Source organism: Mustela erminea, chromosome 7, assembly GCF_009829155.1.
Source record: "Mustela erminea isolate mMusErm1 chromosome 7, mMusErm1.Pri, whole genome shotgun sequence".
Classification (NCBI taxonomy): Eukaryota; Metazoa; Chordata; class Mammalia; order Carnivora; family Mustelidae; genus Mustela; species Mustela erminea.
The window spans coordinates 113979913-113999312 of record NC_045620.1 but is presented as its reverse complement, the minus strand read 5'-3'; positions in this window follow the sequence as shown (position 1 = coordinate 113999312).

The window sequence follows — 19400 nt, the reverse complement described above, 5'->3', positions numbered from 1 at the left end:
CCATGGGGATGGGAGACAGACATATTCTCTTTAAATTTAAGTGTACTAACTAGGATTCAGTAAAAAACAACAACAACAACAACAACAACAACAACAAAAACAAAACAAACAAACATCCTCTCTAGGTTTTCCAGATACAGGACATTGGCTACACAGGTGATAGAGGTACAGAGAAGCCAAATTAAGGACAATGAGATGACAGAAAGATAAGAAAAAGCAGGTCTCCATCTGTAGGGCTAGAAGGACAAAGAAAAAATTACATAACTAGACCCCCAGAGCTGGTGTCATCTTGTGGAAACTGAAAATACATTGAGCTTTCCTGGTTGGAGCTGAGGTCACAGAGAGTAAAGCTGTTTGGCAGAAGATAAGGAAGGAGAAGATGCAGCTCTCTCAGGAAAAGAAAGGGAGAGAAATATACTGTCATTCCTCACCCACCAACTTTGTCTTCTTCCAGAGGTTCTCACTGGCTGAAACTTCCTAAAAGCCAAAAGGCAGATGATTATGGGAAATAGCAATTCTCCGCAATGGAGAGCAGGCAGGTAAGGGCTGAGATCAAATAGGAAAATGACCAAAACACTGGATAGATGCTATGTTTTGTTCAAAGAAACAGCTGCTGAAAAATAAATGTGTTCAAATCAAAAGGGTGCATGAATTTATCTGTGAGTGCATAGTTTTCTTACTTCAAATGAAGTATTACCTTGAGATTCCAGAAGACTGTATCATGTCTCTAATGATAGGAGTTAATGATGCTAAACCACTAGTTAAATATTCATTTTACTGAATGTAATAATAAAACAATCTAATGTACTTTTATAACTTGTTTCTTTTTTCTGTAGTGAGAAATGTCAAACAATATAAGTTTGAAATTAGACACTTGAAATTATGTGATAAATTATCATTATAGATTTGATTTCTTACCCAAAATGAAAATATACTTTGAGCAACTCAAACTTCAACTGAAATTATTTTGAGAGGTTAGGTTTGCAACATGTTGTAATCTTCCAGAAGCCTTACTTCAATTTTTAGAGATGTTCATTCTTCTCATCTAGTTCATTCTCAACTAGTTCAGCAGCATGGACCCTCTTCATACTTGTCACAGAAAGGGGCCATAACTCCTATATTGGGTAACTGATTTGCTGTGCAACATTTAGCCTGTTTACATTTTTAACCCAGCTTGAATAAAGCTTTTATTCCTTCAGTTAACAAGTTGATATGTGCAATTAAATATTCCTTTGCCCATATATACAGAAAAAGAGAAAAAACGTCTACTTAAGATAAACCTGTTTGTTTTTTCTTTATAGCTTACTTCCTAACACCAGTGTTATAGAATAAACTCTGCATCATCTGAAAAACCTCATTAAAACCAAAAAAAGGAGAAAAAAATAAAGTTTAAAAAAAAACCCACCGTCCATTCATTTGTCAGAAATGTGTGTATAAGTGTTAGGAAAAAATGAAAAGGAACTCTATTGATAAATAACTTTAGGATTTCATTCAGCAAGCATACCAATCATTACAGAAAATATCTTTTCATAGAAAAGGGCACAGGACACAATAAAAATATATTTTAATATGCATATTGTCCAGTGTTTCTAACCAGGGCTAAGTTCACATACATATAAAATCATCAACTGTCTCTGGCCCTAATTTGAGGGATCGCCTAGGAATGTCTTGACCATTGGAGGATCTGATTTCACCAATCTAGATTTAAAATTCCCAAAGCATATGCCTTTTTTTAAAAGTGGAAAAAAAATGAAAAAGATCAATTATTTCCAGCTGAGTTTTCTGCCACTTATTTATAACATATACTGTTTATTGAACATGTATCTTTGAGAGATCATTTTCTAAAATCTTTCACCTGTTTTATTTAATCATCCAAAAAACCTTATGAGGTGGAATGACTGGGTGGCTCTGTTGGTTAAGTGTCTGCCTTCAGCTCAGGCCATAATCCCCGGATCCTGGGATCAAGTCCCACATCTGGTTCCTTGCTCAGCGGGGCACCTGCTTCTTCCTCTGCCTGCTGCTCCCCCTGCTTGTGCTCACTCTCTCTCTCCCTCTCTTACAAATAAATAAATAATAATTTTTTTAAAACTTATGAAGAAATGAAGTAGGTATGTTTACTATCCCAGTTAATAGCAGGAGCAAATGATGATTAGAGAGTTCAACTAGTTTACCAATTCCCATAGCACCAAAAAAGAGTAGAGTCTATGTTCATACCCAAATCTGTCTGAATCCGGAGGCTGATGATTAAAACACTTAAAAATAATTCTTGAAATGTTATTATCTGTATTTATAAGAACATGATGTTTAATAAGACTCAATCACTCATAACAGGAAAATGCAGGTATTTATTGAAAGCACTAGAATTGATATCTCAATTTCTCCCATTCCCTGCCATTCCACTCTTGGGAATTGTAACATATAAAACACTCAACATTCAGTGTATAAGAAACAGGAAGCTTACATAAAGAAGCCTCTGAAAGTAATAGAACTCTTCAAGGCTACAAGGATCCAGAAAAACATACTCCGAATCTTCAAAAATAGCTCTCATAACCTCCCATACTGGTGAAGGATTCATTCTGACTAAAGAGAGCTTATATTCCTCAAAACTCTGAAAATCAAACCTAAATTTCTCAATGTGCTTAGATCAGTACATTAGATCTTGATGTACTTAATTTATAGATTTCTTAGCCTTGAAGCTAAAATCTGGAAGAGTAAACATCTTACATACAGTATCATCACCATCAGCAGGAGTAGCAGTAGCAAAGTGGTGCAGAGTTGCTGTGTGACAGGCATGGTCCTTCCTGCTAACAAACATGAACTTATTTTATCCTCACAGTAATGCAGTGGTATAAGAACCAAATTTTCCATTTTGTATGTAAAGAAACAAGCTTAAATTACTAATTAATATTTCCAAGACCATACAACTAGGATGTGGCAGAGCTACAATGTTCACCTCTTAACTGTCAAGCAATACTTGTGCTTATATATTTAACAGAAGCTCGTTGTATGGTTACATATAATTAATTTATTAAATATCATAAGATATATGTAAGTAAACACTGGGAATACTATATATCTAAAGAGAGAGAGTAATCCAACTCTTTAAATGGATTGAGGACTGTAAAACCATACGATCATGAGAATTATTTCTCCACTACTCAGTGACAAATACTCATAAATTGTTTTTTAAAAAAAGGTGCAAAATCTTGTTGAATATTTCTAAGAATACCATGATGATTTTCCAAAAGTTCACTATCATATGTGCTTCAAGAGTAGTTCTCTCTGTGAAGTAAAAGGCTCTTCTTATTTGTTATGTAATTGTCATTTGAAAAAAATTTTTTTTTTCCTCCTGGTACCTCTGCTGTGCATACGTTAGCTTCCTTTTAAAAGAAAATAATAAATATGAAAGAGTCATCCCTCAGTCACTGAGAGATTTTGGACAAGCATTCCTATAATATTGAGGGACAGCAAAATGACTATAAAAGCCAACAAAATGTATATCTAACCCACCAACAGTGAAACCAGAGTATATTGCTGTACAGTGAAACTCATTTTTTCGACCCAATTATCTGAATTTCCTATGACCATTATACCTGTCAACCACGTTCAGACAAAATTGCTGAAGGTCATTGCCTCTAATATTAAGTTCTGTCACACAGAGCCTGAGTTAAGTGACTTCAGAAGAAGCTGACAGATCGTGAGTAGGAATAGTTTGCTATTTTGCCAATATGAGTTGATAGTGACGACCAAAGTAATGTCACTAGTCACTTCTGAGTTAAGGTTGTGCTCTAACGACACTCCCTATGACAATCAAAAAGGCCCTTCTGGTGGAAGATATAGCACATATTAATCCAATTCAAGCGAATTGAAAACAATGGATATGTTTCCTGTGCAGATCAAACCTCAAGCAATGATGCGAATATTTGCAGGCTGAAAGTGTCACATTCAGAAGGAAGGTAATAATTCTAAATAGGCTTCTCTTTTTCTTGATCATGGAAGCTATTGTTATGTTGTATGAAGTGTGGGCTTCTAACATAATTATCCCCATTAGTCTTGAAATGGTATTTGAGCAGGGCAGTTTCTTAAACTATTTTGACATTTTGAAGGCTCCTGATCATTTTTCCTCGTGTAATTAAACCTGTGGTCCACAGAGTAAGCTGTTTCCTGCCCTGACAGGGCATATGATGTAGTCATTTGTTTCTAATACGATTTAAACATCCTAGGTAATGTTTGTGTTAAAACACATTTTTTAAAAATGTGGTTCACAACTTAACCTTTTCTATGTTCTATTTGAAAAGAGGGACCTGGAACAGCCAGTCCAGATTGGGCTAGGTGCTGATTTATCTAATGGTGAATGTCAGAGTAGGAAAAACAAGTCTCTTCCTTTGGTGATAAGAGTAATCAAATCAGTTAAAGTAGATCCACCCTCAAAAGGTCATCTCTAAGATATGTTTTTAGGTAATATTTGTTTCTGTGTGTAAAGCCATCTAGGAGTTTCATTTCTGTCCTGGATCCTAGCCAAGGCAATAGGATAAGATGGGAGGAAGTAAAAAGGAAAAGAAAAGGGAGAAGATCACTGTGATGGACCCTTGTGGTTCCCTGTCTTGATGGGCACTCCATGCTGACTGGGAGATATATAGACCAAAAAAAAAAAAAAAAAAAAAAAGTCTACCTCTTTCCTTTTTCCCAACTTCTGCTATACTGCTGCATTAATTACATGCAAAATCTGACAAACCCATCACATTTCCTGACACATGAATTAGAAACTACATGTTCCAATATAAAGGCATCTAGTAAATTTATCCTTAACTTCTACAGCTTATTTATCCAAATCCTTTTGTTCTAAATGAACTTCAGTATGGTGGATGACATGAAGGTTATATGCACTCCCCAACCACTAATGGTTCCTCTGAAACTGGCACATTCTATCACTTAAGGCCTCAGTCACATAATATATATTATGATATTTTCTTTTTTTAATTATTATTTTTAAAGATTTTATTTATTTATTTATTTGACAGAGAGAGAGAGAGAGAGAGAGTGAGAGAGGGGACACAAGCAGGGGGAGTGGGAGAGGGAGAATAGGCTTCCCACGGAGCAGGGAGCCCTATGCAGGGCTCCATCCCAGGACCCTGGGATCATGATCTGAGCCGAAGGCAGACACTTAACAAGTGAGCCACCCAGGCACCCCGATATTTTATAAATTAGAGAGAATCTAACACCTTCAGACTTTCACAGTGCATGTTATCATTTCTTGTATTCTTTGTTGTTGTTGTTGTTACTGTTGAAGAAATGTCTGTTTGTTAAATAATATGGCATGGATTTATAGCTTGTTCTACAAAGTGTTTATTTTCTGTCTAAATAGTATATGGGCAGTCAATAAAGGCAGTCTTGAAAATTCATTTGTAAGTTGCTTGTCTGGAAGCTAGAGTATACTTCCCAAATAATCAATGTAATAAATTGTGGTTCTCCAGTCAGATTTTACTAATGCAAGTTCTATATCCCAGGATCAGTGACATTAAAATGTACAAGAGAATGAAAAAGGGGAAAGATCAACTTTACCTAGGATAAACAGAAATAGAATTTTGAAAACAGAGAACTGTGATTTTGATCATTTATTCTGTTCATTTAAGGACTTCATCTTTACCTCTTCAAACCCATTTTCCTAGACCCCTGCTTTCTAATACATTGCCTGAGCCAGCCCTAAACTAGCCCCATCTTCCTGCATTGTGTTTCCCACTCCAATCTGAAATTCTAATTCTCCTCTATTATAACATTTTTTTCTTTCTAAGAAGACTAATTCCACAAAGGGATGAAGGAGATCAAATTCACTTTAGTTAAACCGTGAAGGACACACAGATATAAACTACTTTAAAGAGGACACTAGACTCTCCCATTCTTTTGTTGTCTTCCGCATTTTAGTGCAGTACCTAGATAGTACTTAGTGTACACTTAGTAATGTTTTTAATAGATAATGATAGCATCTATTATTTCTAAATCTAATAACATGCACTATTTTAAAATAATATCTATTACTTAGTATTTGCCATTATCTAATAACAATGATGCTTTTATAGATCCTTGCCTTAAACTGGTTTTTATTGTTTCTTAAAGAGTTGACTTACTGAAATTAAGGGAAATCGCATGTCCTAATATGTCCTAGGCATTTCAGATGTTTTATATAAATTTTCTAGAATTAAAATAAAATCCATGGAGTAAATATCCTACTTTTTATTTTTTTATTTTTAATTTCTTTGGTGCAAAAAATGTGTTTTTATTAAAGAACAGGCACAATATCCTTCTTAGATCAGGAAAGAAACTAGCCCAAACTGGTGACTATCAATTGGTATTCAAACCTCGTTCTATCTGACTTCAAATTCTATACTCTTTCTTTGAAAATATGCTGAAAGAGGACATTTTTCCATACCTAAAATTATGGCAAATATAATGACAGGAAAATGAAGATTTCAGGAAATGTGGGAGAAGAACCTTGTTGATGGGTTTTGTTTACCTGGGGTGCAACCACTCAGGTCTTAAAACTTCTTTAACACTCCACCCTTAGCCTTCTAACTCCTTCATTTTCTTCCTTTTTATCTGAAGTTTTATGTTTTCCAAAAGACCTATGTACTCTGAGGTAGGCACTGGTGCCTTGCATCTCTCTAACTCCACTACTGAAGATATACAATATCTCTCACTACTACATAGTCTTTTTTTACTTTTTTTTAAAGAGAGAGAAAGAGCACGCAAGTAAAAATGAGCAGTGGTGGGGGCAAAGAGAGAGGAAGAGAGAGAATCTTAAGCAGGCTTCCCATCCAGCATGGAGCCTGATGCAGGGCTCAATCTCACAACCTTGAGATCATGAACTGAGCCCAAATCAAGCCAAATATTTAACCCACTGAGCCACCCAGGTGCCCCTACATAATCATTTTTTATGATTATGTTAGTCACCATACAGTGCATCATTAGTTTTTAATGTAGTATTCCATGATTTATTATTTGCGTATAGCACCAGTGCTCATTACAAATGTGCCCTCCTTAATACCCATCATCAGGCTAATGTAGCCCCCTCTCTCCTCCCCTCTGAAACCCTCAGATTGTTTCCCAGAATCCATAGTCTCTCATGGTACATTTCACCCTCTCATTCCCCTGGCCCTGCTTCAGTTTTCCCTACCTTCCCTTAATGCCCTCCATGCTATTCCTTATGTTCCACATATGAGTGAAACCATATGGTATCTTTCTCTGCTTGACTTATTTCACTTAGCATAATTCCTTCCAGTTCCAGCTATGTCAATGCAAATGGTGGGTATTCATCCTTTCCGATGGCTGAGTAATACTCCATTGTATATATGAACCATATCTTCTATATCCATTTATCTGCTGAAAGGCATCTCAGCTCCTTCCATAGTTTTACTATTATGAACATTGTTGCTATGAACACAGGGGTGCACATGTCCCTTCTTTTCACTACATCTGTATCATTGAATAAATACCTAGTAATGCAATTGCTAGATTACAGGGTAGCTCTATTTCTTATTTTTTGAGGAAACTCCATACTGTTTTCCAAAGCGGCAGTACCAACTTGCATTCCCACAAACAGTGTGAGAGTGTTCCCCTTTCTCCACATCCTCACCAACATTTGTTATTTCCTGCCTTGTTAATTTTTGCTCTTCTAACTGGTGTAAGGTGGTATCTCAATGTCGTTTTGATTTGAATTTCGTGATGACTAATGATGCTGAACATTTTTCATTTGTCTGTTAGCCATTTGTATGTCTTCTGTGGAGAAGTGTCTTTTCATATCTCTGCCCATTTCTTGACTTGATTATTTGTTTTGGGGTATCGAGTTTGAGAAATTCTTTATAGATCTTGGATACCAGCCCTTTATCTGCAATGTCACTTGCGAATACCTTCCCCCATTCTGTGGGTTGCCTCTTAGTTTTGTTGACTGTTCCCTTTGCTTTGCAGAAGCTTATCTTTTTTTAAATTTTTTTATTTTTTTATTAACATAGTGTATTATTAGCCCCAGGGGTACAGGTCTGTGAATTGCCAGGTTTACACACTTCACAGCACTCACCAGCACATACTTCCCCAATGTCCATAACCCCACCACCCTCCCCCTACCCCCTTCCCCCCAGCAACCCTCAGTTTGTTTTGTGAGATTAAGAGTCTCTTATGGTTTGTCTCCCTCCTGATCCCATCTTGTTTCATTTATTCCTTTCCTACCCCCAAACCCCCCATGTTGCCTCTCAACTCCCTCATATCAGGGAGATCATATGATAATTGCCTTTCTCTGATTGACTTATTTCGCTAAGGATAATACCCTCTAGTTCCATCCACATCATTGCAAATGACAAGATTTCATTTCTTTTGATGGCTGCATAGTATTCCATTGTATATATATACCACAAAGAAGCTTTTTTATCTTGATGAAGTTCATTTTTGCTTTTGTTTCCCTTGCTTTGGAAGACATGTCTTGAAAGAGGTTGCTGTGGCTGATGTCAAAGAGATTACTGCCTATGTTCTCCCCTAGGATTTTGATGGATTCCTATCTCACATTGAGGTCTTTCATCCATTTAGAGTTTATCTTTGTGTATGGTGTAAGAGAGTGGTTGAGTTTCATTCTTCTGCATATAGCTGTCCAATTTTCCCAGCACCATTTATTGAAGAGACTATCTTTTTTCCATTGGATATTTTTTCCTGACTTGTCAAAGATTAGTTGACTATAGAATTGAGGGTCCATTTCTGGCCTCTCTGTTCTGTTCCATTGATCTGTGTGTCTGTTTTTGTGCCAATACCATGCTGTCACGGTGTTCACAGCTTTGTAATATAACATGAAATCAGGCAACGTGATGCTCCCAGCTTTGTTTTTCTTTTTCAACATTTCCTTGGCAACTCTGGGTCTTTTCTGTTTCTATACAAATTTCAAGATTGTTTGTTCCAGCACTTTGAAAAATGTCAGTGGTATTTTGGTAGGGATAGCATCAAAAGTATAGATTGTTCTGGGAAGCATAGATATGTTAACAATATTTATCCTTCCAATCTATGAGCATGGAAGATTTTTCCATCTTTTGGTGTCTTCTTCAATTTCTTTCATACGTGTTCTGTAGTTTCTAGATTATAGATCCTTTACCTCTTTGGTTAGTTTTATTCCTAGGTATCTTATGGTTTTTGGTGCTATTGTGAATGGAAATTACTCCCTAGTTTCTCTTTCTACAGTTACGTTGTTAGTGTAGAGAAAAGCAAAAAGTTTCTATACATTGATTTTATATCCTTCCAAATTACTGAATTGCTGTATGAGTTATAGTAATTTGGGGGTAGAGTCTTTTGGGTTTTCCACATAAAGTATCATGTCATCTGTGAAGAGGGAGAGTTTGACTTCTTTACCAATCCGAATATCTTTTATTTCCTTTTGTTGTCTGCTTGTTGATCCTAGGACTTCTAGTACTATGTTGAACAATAGTGTAAATAGTGGGCATCCTTGTCATAGTCCTGATCTTAAGGGAAAACCTCTCAGCTTTTCTCCATTGAGAATAATATTCACTCGGGAATTTTTATAGATGATGTTTATGAGATTGAGAAATGTTCCCTCTATCCCTGTACTCTGAGTAGTTTTAATCAGGAAAGGATGCTGTATTTTGTCAAATGCTTTTCTTCATCAATTGAGAGGATCATATGGTTCTTTTCTTTTATTAATGTGTTCTATCATATTGATTGATTTGTGAATGTTGAACCACCCTTGCATCCCAGGAGTAAATCCCACCTGGTCATAATGGATAATCCTTTTAATGTACTGTTGGATCCTATTTGCTAGGATCTTGTTGAGAATTTTGACATCCATATTCATCAGGGATATTGGTATGTAATTACCCTTTTTGATGAGGTCTTTGCCTGGTTTGGGGCAACGTAATGCTGGCCCCATAGAAGGAGTTTGAAAGTTTCCCTTCTGTTTCTATTTTTTGAAACAGATATATACAGAACATTCCACCCTAAAACAACAGAATACTTACTCTTCTTGAATGCACACAGAACTTTCTTCAGAATAGACCACATACTTCATCACAAATCAGGTCTCAACTGATATAAAAAAAACTGAGATTATACCCTGCATATTTTCAGACCCCAATGCTTTGAAACTGGAACTCAATTGCAAGAAAAAAATTGGAAGGAATTCGAACACTTGGAAGCCAAAGACCATTCTGCTAAAGAATGTTTAGGTCAAAAAGGAAAATAAAGAAGAACTTACACAATTCATGAAAACCAATGAGAACAAAAACACAGCAGTCCAAAACCTATGGGATCCTGCAAAGGTGGTCCTAAGGGGGAAATATATAGCCATCCAAGCCTCACTCAAAGAAGTAGAAAAATTCCAAATGCACAAGCTAATGTTATACCATAAGGAACTGGAGAAAGAGCAGCAAACAAAACCTAAACCTAGAAGGAGAAGAGAAATAATAAAGATTAGAGTGAAGATCAAGGAAACAGAAACCAGAAAAACAGTAGAACAGATCAACATACTAGAAGCTGGTTCTTTGAAAGAAGTAACAAGATTGATAAACCTCTGGCCAGATTTATCCAAAAAGAAAGAAAGAAAGAAAGAAAGAAAGAAAGAAAGAAAGAAAGAAAGAAAGAAAGAAAGAAAGAAAGAAAGAAAGAAAAGAAAGAAAACCCAAATTAATAAAATTATGAATGAAAGGAAAGAGATCATGACTAACACCAAGGAAATAGAAACAATTATTAGAAATTATTATCAGCAACTATATAGCAATAAATTAAGCAACCTGGGAGAAATGGTTGCCTGCTTGGAAACCTATAAATTACCAAGACTGAAATGGGCAGAAATTGACAATCTGAATAGACAAATAACCAATAATGAAACTGAAGCAGTAATCAAAAACCTCCCCAAAAATCAAGAGTCCAGGGCCAGATGGGTTCCCAGGGAAATTCTACAAAACATTTGCCGAAGAAATAATACCTACACCATCATTTTAAAAATGAATTAATGATAAGTATTTTAAGAATACTCTCAAGTGGGAGGACTTTCATTTTTCACTTTGAAAAAAATAAACCATTCATTGATATGATTTTTCTCTTAGTACTTACATTAGCTTATATATTTATGTCTTTCCATGCACTGCCCTAAAATATTCCCTTCCTTTTACTAAATGCAAGTTAACACTTTACATATATGGCAAAGCTATGGCTTTTGATAATAAGAGAAATCACCAACCTAATTTACTAAGTTCTATGAATAAGAAATACAAATCGCTCACAGTCAGAATAGTAGAAATTTAAGCAATTTTCTGGCCATTTGCATCAAGCCAGGCAGCTAATCTGAATAGTTCATACACTTTTGGTATTAACGGAAAAGAAAGAAGGACTCTTGCCAGAAATTATTCTGACAGTTGGCTCTGAAAACACAGATTGGGATTTGGCTTTATGGTTCTGAATCAAACATAGGAATTAAACACTTCATTTATCCTCTTCCCAGGAGAGCACCTAAATGCAGTATGACAGCATCACCCTCTGGTCTGGCTTTTCCGAAGAACTGAGAAGAATTACACCAACACCATTTGATACCCTTCTGATTTGGCTCTTAAATACTCAAGGTCTCTCTTATGAAAGAATGAATTGAAACATAAGTTTAACCATACAGAGCTTTAACCATTAAGCCAGCCTTTCTCTGTGACATTTTGAATCTGGGAGACTAATTTATTACTTCCTAGCATTTTAGGTTGAACAAGTTCTTCTATTGGATTAACTTTGGTCTGTGTGATGAAGTGTGGCATTGAGAGAAATAAAAATAAATCTCATGATTTAACTTAGGTAAAGAGATAGAATCATATATCTCAATCCTACCTTCTTTTGCTCTCCCTCCCCCCATAATTATTTTATTTTGCCAGGATAGGCTGGATTATGCTGCCAGGGGGTTCACTTAATAAAAATGTATTTTTTACTCAAGTTGCATGAACAGCATGGTTCAGCAAATTCACTCGGAGACCCGATCATCACAGCAATGGGAAAGAAATGCAGCAAATCCAAATCAGGCACCGACTCAACTCTGTGTGGAAGTGAGATGCCTGATTTAATCTCCCATTTTGTTGTCCAAAACAATTCTCATTACCATGCCTAACTGCAAAATCAATGGAGAGAAGTGCAATCTACCATATGCACTAGAGGACAGAACACCAGAAATGATCAGGACCAATAACTACCCAATGTTTCTAATGTCATATACTCCCTTTTCTCTTTCAGCAGCATAGAGATCAAGATCTCAAATCCTCATATCAGAAAGTCTGGGGTCAAAGCAGTCTGAGCTGTTTGCTTACTATAGAATCTTGAGCAAGTTTCTCAACCTCTCTATGCCTATTTTTTTTTCCATTAATAAGTGATAATAAGCAATGTCTCTGCCATATGCAAATTTCCAATTTTTACAATGGGCTGTTTTTGAGCATTTTTCTTCCTATTCCATATATCAACAAGTTTATTTATCAACAATTGATACTTGAGGGCAAGTAACCCTTTACATATCTTCAAAATTGCATTGGCACTGGTGGCATTTTATTTTCTATATGAATTTTGTAAACCATTTATAAAGTTTTAGGAAAAGACATTCAACTTTCATGTTGAAGTTAGATATTAATTAGGGAACAAGTGACCATACTGCGTCTTCCTATCCACTAGCCCTAATCTACTCTGCAGATTGTTAAGTTCTAAATATTTTCTAATTGGCATTATTATTTCTTCATTAATTTTTTAAAATTATTTAGTGGCATTACCTTTAAATTTCCCAAATCACATTTTATAATTTGTCTTACATTGATTTCTGATTTTATTGATTTATATGTAAAGAAAATTATATGTTTGTTATTCATTCTTTGGTACTTATTACTTTCTTTATGGTCCTCTACGTAGTTGGTTTTGTTCATAGATATCTAGGAAAATGTCATTGGTTGAAGGATTCTATATATGCACGTTTAAAAGAATTCATTGTTCTAATGTCCTGAATTATTGTATTAATCATTCATCATTTTTTTCTTATTTCTTTATTTTTCTTTTTTTTTGTTTTTTTGTTTGTTTGTTTGTTTTGTTTTGTTTTTGTTCAGTGGTTCAATTACTGAGACAGATGTTTTAAAACTGCTCTGATATATGATTATCCTAATTTCTCTTAATGATTTTAATTTTATTTTACTTTTTTTTGCAGCTCTTTTGTCATGTGTTACCCATTCATTAAGAATTGTTATGTATTTTTGGTAGATTGCTTCTCATCAATATATGGTGGCTCTTATTGTTTTAATTTTCAGTATATTTCTTCTGATACTATTAAAACCACTTTTTTGTTTTTATCATTTATTAGTATATGTTTTCTTCCCATTTAGACTTTCTTTGTTTCAACTTTTTATTTAAATTCTAGTTAGTTAACATACAGAATAAAACTGGGATCAGGAGTAGCATTTAGTGATTCATCACTTACATGTAACACCCAGTGCTCATCACAAGTGCCCTTCTTAATGCCCATTACCCACTTAGCCCATTCCCCACCCACCTCCTCTCCAGCAACTGTCAGTTTGTTCTTTATAGGTAAGAGTCTCTTATGGTTTGCCTCCCTCTCTTGTTTCATTTTTTCTTCCTTTCCCTATATTCATCTGCTTTGTTTCTTAAATTCCACATAGGAGTGTAATCATACGGTATTTGTCTTTTTCTGCCTTATTTCACTTAGCATAGTACTCCATCCATGTCATTGCATATGGCAAGATTTCGTTCTTTTGTTGAGTAATATTCCATTATGTGTGTGTGTGTGTGTATACACACTATATATATATATATATATATATATATATATATATATATTCCATTGTGTGGAATATATATATATGTATATATATATTCCATTGTGTGTGTGTGTGTGTGTGTGTGTGTGTGTATACACACTATACTTTCTTTATCCATCCATCAGTAAATGGACATTTGGGATCCTTCTGTAGTCTGACTATCATTGATACTGCTGCTATAAACACTGGGGTGCATGTACCCCTTTGAATCTGCATTTTTGTATCTTTGGGGTAAATATTTCATAGTATGCAATAGCTGGATCCTACAGTAGTTCTCTTTGTAACTCTTTGTGGAAACTCTGTACTGTTTTCCAGAGTGACTGCACCAATTTGCATTCACACCAACAGTGTAAGAGGGTTCCCCCTTCTCAGCATTTGCAAAAACATGTTTTTCCTGTGTTGTCCATTATAGCCATTCTGACAGGTGTGAGTTGTATCTCATCATGATCTTGATTTGTATTTCCGGGATGCTGAGTGAAGTTGAACATTTTTTCATGTGTCTTGTTAGGCATCTGGATGTCTTCTTTGGGAAAGTGTCTATTCATGTCTTCTGCCCATTTCTTAACTGGATTATTTGTTTCTGGGGTGTTGAGTTTGATAAGTTCTTTATGGATTTTTGGGTACTAACCCCTTATCAGATATGTCATTTGCAAATGTCTTCTCCCATTCTGAAAGTTGCCTTTTAGTTTTGTTGATAGTTTCTTTCTCTGTTCAGGAGATTTTTGTCTTGATGAAGTCCCAATAGTTCATTTTGGCCTCAGTTTCCCTTGATCCTGGAGGTGTGTCTGATAGGAAGTTGCTATGTCCAATGTCAGAGAGGTTGCTGCCTCTATTCCCTTTTAGGATTTCTATGGTTTCCTGTCTCACATTTAGGTCGTTCATTCTTTTTTAATATATTTTTGTGTATGGTGTAAGAAAGTGGTCCAGTTTCATTCTTCTGCATATTGCTGTCCAGTTTTGCCAATACCATGTTGTGAAGAGACTGTCTTTTTACCACCTGATATTCTTTTCTGCTTTGTCGAAGATGAGTTGACCATATAGTTGTGGGTCCATCCCTGGGCTTTCTATTCTCTTCCATTGATCTCTGTGTCTATTTTTGTGCCAGTACCATATTGCCTTGATGACTAGTTTTGTAAGATAGCTTGAATTCTGTAATTGTGATGTTTCCAGGTTTGCTTTTCTTTTTCTAGTTTGACTTGGCTATTCTGGGTCTTTTGTGGTTCCATACAAATTTTAGGATTCTTTGTTCTAGCTCTGTAAAAAATGCTGGTGGTATTTTTTTTAAAGATTATTTATTTGACAGAGAGAAACAGGGAGAGAGGGAACACAATCAGGAAGGAGCTGGAGACAGAGAAGCAGACTCCCCAGTGAGCAGGGAGCCCAATGCAGATCTACATTCCAGGATGCTGGGGTGATGACCTGAAGGCAGACACTTAATGACTGAGCCATCCAGGTGCCTCAATTCTCTAGTATTTTGATAGGAATTGCTTTAAATGTGTAGATTGCTTTGGGTAATATAACATTTTAACAATATTTTTTCTTCCAATCCATGAGCATAGAATGTATTTCCATTTCTTTGTGTCATCTTCATTTCATTCATATGTGTTCTATAGTTTTCAAAGTACAGATCTTTTATATTTCTGGTTAAGTTTATTCCTAGGTAAATTATGGTCTTTGGTGCAATTGTAAATAGGATCAATTCCTTGATTTCTCTTTCTTTACTTCATTATTGGTGTAAAGAAATGCAACAGATTTCTGTGCATTGATTTTATATACTGTAACTCCACTGAATCCATGTATCAGTTCTAGAAATTTTTTGGTGGGTTCAAAATTTTCAACAAGACACTAGCAAACTGAAACAACAGTACATTAAAAGAATTATTTACCAAAATCAATATAATTCACCACATTAAGAAAACAAAGGATAACAAACAACAATGTGATCCTCTCAACAGATGCAGAAAAAGCATTTTACAAAGTACAGCATCCATTCTTCATAAAAATCTTCAACAAGTGGGATTTTCCTCTAAGGTGAGGAATAAAACAGGGATGTCCTCTCTCATTCTTTCCATTTACATTTAAACTCTGCATTGTAATATTTTAGGTATGTCTCTTTTGAATTACATTTAGATATTTTTATTGTTATTGTTTTGCAATCTGATGCTCTTTAACAAAGAATACTTATTTTGGTTATGGATGTATTTGGTAGTATTTCTACCATGTTTTGGTTAACATTTTTCTACATTTACAATGTAGATATATAAAGATCCAGTATAGTCACTTTAACCCCAATTAATAATCTGTTGTTTATTCCCCTACTGAGAAAGATTGTTTTAGCTTTTTTTCCCCATTATAATGCAACATGCTTGAATACATCTCCTTGTTTTCATGTTTGAGAGAAATCTTGAATGGATACTGAGAAATTTGAGGTTCAAATTTGTGCATCTTCAACATTAGTACCAATGACTAAATTGCTACCCAAAATGGTTGTGGTAATTAAAAAATCACCATCAGTTCTTATATTAATATAATAACATCTGTCAAATTTTCTTTATTAATAAAATGGACTCATGTATGGTATTGAAATTCACATTACAAATTTAGGTTTAAAACACTAATTATTAATACTGGGCTCATCCAGTTACTCAAACAATGATCCTTTTCACAAAAGCCTTGAATGTATTCTCGTTCCTCAGTACATGATGATTTCTTAGTTGTTCATTATTAGCCCAAATGTTGGCTTTCCAGAAGACTTACCCCTCTTCAGTATGTCTTTTTTATTACTATCTTTTGTCTAGCTTCTGCCACTGACAATTTTCTCTGCTCCTTTGATTTTTGTGAAGGCCTAATCTATAACAGCTCCATCCTTGCTTCACCTTGTCCAACACCATCAACATGTGGCTTATCATTCTCTTATCAATTATTTAAACAGAACCTTAAAATAAACCAACAGTGTAAACTAGTATTAAAATCATTTGTATGAACTCAGGCTGTGTTCATCAAAGCACAGAGAATAGAGCATAAAGCTATTATCTTTGTGTTCCACATCAGTCAAACTACATAAACTAGTATTGTGTTAAATTGAGTGTCACATTTTAAAAGAGGAATTGACACACAAAAGAGTACAGTGAAGGGCAACCAGAATGGTGAACTGATGGAAATGTTGTAAGAGGCACAAGGGGAAAAAAGAAAAGGAGAGAGAGAGAAAAAAGGAACAAAACCTAAGAGAACTTCTCCCCAGAGGAAAAAAGGTCTTCGTGGATACATGACAGCTGTGTTCGAGTATTTGAAGCACTGTCATGAGACAGAGAAAGAGTGTAGAATGATTCTTTGTCACTGTTGAGGGTTTAATGTGTGACTTAGGAAGACCTGACTCTTGGCTGATTATAGGGAAGATACTGCTCATAGTCACATTTACCCAGTGAAGAGACCATCTGCCTTGAGACACAATAAATCTCCCAAGTCATCTGAAAAAATGGTAAGTGACTAAAGGGAGTAGGATCTTTCTCTATCTTTAAAATATTTATGATCCAGTGTTGCTGGGTGGCTCAGATGGTTAAGCATATGCCTTTGGCTCAGGTCATGATCCCAGGGTCCTGGGATCGAGTCCTGCACTGGGCTCCCTGCTTGGCAGGGAGCCTGCTTCTTCCTCCCCCTCTGCTGCTCCCCTTGCTTGTGCTCTTTCACTGTCTCTCTCAAATAAATAATAGATATAAAATCTTTTAAAAAGTAAAATAAATAAAATATTTATGATCCAAATACCCTACAAATGGAAAAAATTTTTGAACATGCAATTTATATCAAAATAGATCTTTCCCTCGTGTTAAAATTCCTACTATAAAATAAGATTGCAATTTAAAACTCTTTATATATTGAATGTTTTCTTAAATGCTTTAATAGTCATTTATTATAAATAATATTTAAAATTGCTCTCTGAATTCAATGCTTTATGTATTAATCAATTGTAATTTTAAGTCACAATATGTTTCATTCAAAAACACAATTAACCACTAAGGCTTGAATATAGCACTGACATTGAATAAAATTAAAAGTAAAATGTAGAATTCACAACCCTTTAACACCTGATATTGATGACCACAACAGTAAAGCCTATAAAACTTCATGAATTAAAATGAGTCTTCTTAATCTCACAAAACAAACTGAGGGTTGCTGGGGGGAGGGGGGTTATGGACATTGGGGAGGGTATGTGCTTTGGTGAGTGCTGTGAAGTGTTTAAACCTGGCGATTCACAGACCTGTACCCCTGGGATAAAAATATATGTTTATAAAAAATTAAAAATTAAAAAATAAATAAATAAAACAACAAAAAAAATAAAATGAGTCTTGAAAACTTCTGTGGTGCAACTGATTAGGCCATAGTGAGTTACTCTTTAGATACCATACCAATCATTTGAACATTAATTCTTCATCCACTAAACTTGATTAGATTTCAAATATAAATGTTCATATTAAGTAAAAGATTAGAGTTCTCTGCAGAACTCTTAATTTTTTGTTGTCTGTTAAGTTTGGGAAATTATACATTATTAATAGAATTGGTAGTGGCATATCCATTTCATTAATATCTGTAAACTGCTAAAACGTGTTTTCTTTCCTCCAACCACTGTGGTTTCTTTTCTACAAAACCTCAAGTTTATTTACATTTGTCTTTTTATGGTGAGCATTTCCCCCACTTCAATCAAATGTATACTGTGAGAGGGTGGGTTTGTAGTTTCCATAGTGGAAAAAATACATTGAAAAATAATCACTCATTTTAATAAAAATATTTCAATAACAAGTTGTGAAACATATTTTATCAAGTTTGTTAACATTATAATCACAGCAACACACCATTGCAGGAACAACTCTCTAGGCTACCAAGTTTGCAAGCATTTTCATAAGATTATTCCATGACTGGGAAAAATTTAATGGAGGTTATATTTATGGGACATAAAATAGATGATAATTATGTGTGAAAAATTATTTCTAGGAAAAGGTAGTAAGAGATTTCATTTTAATGAGCACATAACCACTATTGTTAATTCATCAACATGAGTTATTTGGAATCTACGCTTATTAGAAAGAGATTAATTGTTTTTTAAATCACTGATCTAGGCTCTTGCTAGGCAAAACTTCACAAATTATTTGCTGTGAACGTGAAGAAATTCTTGAAGTTAAAAGGTCATATTGAATCATAAAAATACTTATATAGTTGATTTTATCTCATTAAGTAAACCTATGTAATAACTAGTGAGATCTTTTTAAGAAAGTAGATCTACACATTGGCTTATCTATTAGTTTAGTTCTCTAATTGCAAAATTTCATAAATTATAGATTTAAAATATTATATTACATATACTACATTATATATTATTGCATTATATATTTTGTTGTATTATTATTATAATATATAAATCTTATGTACAATTACAGAAGAAATTTTTGACATGATTGAAAATAACTAAGACAATTTCTTCGAATTGGAAGTTTTTAGTATCTTTCTATAACTCAGAAAGCACAACAGCATGTTGACTAGATAATAAGTGGGAAAAATCATAATTAAAAACCCATGCATGAG